This window comes from Bufo bufo, chromosome 1 (genome assembly GCF_905171765.1).
Source record: "Bufo bufo chromosome 1, aBufBuf1.1, whole genome shotgun sequence".
Lineage (NCBI taxonomy): Eukaryota > Metazoa > Chordata > Amphibia > Anura > Bufonidae > Bufo > Bufo bufo.
Window position 1 is genome coordinate 807,795,051 of NC_053389.1, and position 3,035 is coordinate 807,798,085.

Consider the following 3,035-nt stretch of genomic DNA (forward strand, 5'->3'; position numbering starts at 1 on the left):
TGCCTTCAGATGATACGAGATGTGCAGCACCTGAAACTACGGATACTGGAAGCCTGTGCTAGCATTTCTCCTGCGGTGTTGCTATCAGTGTGTGAAGAGTGGGAGAAGAGGGTTGCATTGACAATCCAACACAATGGGCAGCACATTGAACACATTTTATAAGTGGTCAGAAACTTGTAAATAACTCATGAAAGAATAAAGTTACGTTAAAACCAAGCACACCATTGTTTTTCTTGGGAAATTCCCAATAAGTTTAAAGTTCAAATGACCCTCTTCCTATTGAAAACAAAAGTTGGATTCAAAATGGCTGACTTCAAAATGGCCGCCATGGTCACCACCCATCTTGAAAAGTTTCCCCCCCTCACATATACTAATGTGCCACAAACAGGAAGTTAATATCACCAACCATTCCCATTTTATTAAGGTGTATCCATATAAATGGCCCACCCTGTAGTATTAGCCATGCTGTGATAATGTATGGTGGTTCTTTTCATACACTTATGTGCCATATCTCTCCTTCTCTCCTTCTGTTTAGTGACCTTATAGTAGTCTATTGATGTCAATTCCGTCATGCAAATTTACAGCCGGTGGGATAACAAGATCGGATGAATTAATCACCATTATGCACTTGCTCTCCATGTTTTAGTGTATTTATGAATCTGCTCATGTGATCCACCAGGTGATATAGTCTTTACCCCATGTGACGGATCACGTGATGCATGACATAGTGTGCTAAGTCATAAAGAGTTTGAATACATCGGGAAGCGGCAACAAGTTATTTGATGACTGATAGGCTGTTAGTATAATACTCATCAATTGGTTTATCTTGAAACCGAGGTGGGTGTATAAGAGGGAGGGATTGGCCAGGTCTTCATGCCCCGTGAGGAAGCGCACAGCGAAACGTTCGTCGGGCGGCACACTCCAGGCTGGGTCAGTAACCTTGACAATGTATTAGACTTTGCAGATGTATGTCACCGTTTCCTCATTATCAGTGTCGAGCGGTGAATTGCATGATATTAATGTATGTTTGTATACCGAGCCGAATATATGTTTATATTGCTATCTATAGTCCCTTACGTCTGGAGCTGAGTATATTTGTCACACTCCAGTTTTCTCCATGTCTGCTGCTATATGTTTTTTATGATAATGATGTGATATATATGTGGATTACTCAATACATTTTTCAAGTTTATAAATAACTTTTTGCGTGGTCGCTTTTCTAGCTTGATAGGAGTTTTATGTATGATTCCATGCGAGATACTTATGGTATTTAATCTTTGGTGTTTTATCTGTATTGTAATGCATTGCCTGTTAGTGTATTACAGAGAGTAATACACGAACAGGTTGGCCAGGAGACGGGCCTGGGGCTGGATCTCCTCGGCTTCCATAGAAGTCAGGTCCTTATGCCTTAGCAAGGCATCGGGTTGTCTTCTCAACCATCTCTGCGTTGACAAGGACCCGATGGGCTCCTTCACTGACCGCAAACCCCTTCTATGCCGTGATCAGAGCTGACCGTGACATAGAAGGGGTTAATCCGCCGGCATCGGCTTTTATAGCAGGGGCCCGGCTCTCAGTGACTGCCGGTCCTCTGCAGTTATTGGGCGGGCACCGCTCTGGTCACCATTACATAATAGTAGGTCAAAATGCGACAAGTCACTTGCCGCCATGACCAACTATTACGTCATGGGCCAGGAAGGGGTTAATCTTGTGGTCCAGCGTTTCTTGAAAAAGTTTACTGTCCTTCTCAAGAAAGCTGTGCAATCATTTCAGCCATTCCTACGTGGCACGAAATTCTCTCCTGGACTTTCAGCGTCACAGCGGTCTGCCGTTACACCACATGATCGGTGACGTGCCAACCCGCTGGACACTGCACATACTAGAAAGGCGGACCAAGTTGTCCCGTGCCAGTGTCCAAAACTTCACCTTTGTTAAAATGACCATCTTGCCACTTTTACTGTCTGCCTGCCTGACTACCATGATTTTGCCTGATGACCATCATGTTCCTTACGATGACTGCACCTGCTGCAGCTGTCATCATGCCACGGCCACTATCATGGAACCTCTGCCATCTGCCTGCCAACATGTATCATATAACATCTGCTGTTGTTTTTGCCACCCACCACCACTGCAGCAACCACTCCGTGGTGATGGTCCCCTACTGCCACCACTATTAACACTTTGCATCTGTCTCTACTACTGCTACCATCACCCATAAAAAGCTGATCTACTGCCATGCCAGGTTGCTACCGCTGCTACTCATGTTGCAGCCACATACCGCTAATACCTTTCCTAGCCTTAATCCACTCTAATTATGCTGCTTATTATACTCCAGAGCTGCACTCACTATTCTGCGATTGGAGTCACTGTGTACATACATTACTTATCCTGTGTTATATACTGGATTATATTCCAGAGCTGCACTCACTATTCTGCTGGTGGAGTCACTGTGTACATACATTACATTACTTATCCTGTACTGATCCTGAGTTACATCCTATATTATACTCCGGAGCTGCACTCACTATTCTGCTGGTGCAGTCACTGTGTACATACATTACATTACTTATCCTGTACTGATCCTGAGTTACATCCTGTATTATACTCCAGAGCTGCACTCACTATTCTGCTGGTGGAGTCACTGTGTGCATACATTACATTACTTATCCTGTACTGATCCTGAGTTACATCCTGTATTATACTCCAGAGCTGCACTCACTATTCTGCAGCTGGATGGAGGAATTGAGGCTCTGTAAAGGGTAGATGAGAGGCAGCGAGTACTTGTAGTTCTCAGGAATTGTGAACATAGGAATGATCTTGCTCGCGTCCGCGCTGCGTTGGCAGGATTGTCCCAGGTGTACATTTAGAAATGCCACAAGGATAGTACAAATAAGTGAATGCTGGGAGTAGTAGTCAATCATTGTTAATGAGGAATCTGAAACTGCTTTGTGCTGGTCAGTACCTGGCGCTGTGGCTTAGTTGGTTAAAGCGCCTGTCTAGTAAACAGGAGATCCTGAGTTCGAATCTCAGCAGTGCCT

The 3,035-nt window shown here is 44.4% G+C and overlaps 1 non-coding gene across 1 annotated transcript; it reads left to right on the forward strand.

The window, feature by feature from the left end:
• The first annotated feature begins 2,961 nt into the window (after positions 1-2,961).
• Positions 2,962-3,035, forward strand: TRNAT-AGU. The gene has a single exon. It is a non-coding gene; the product is annotated as a tRNA-Thr (tRNA).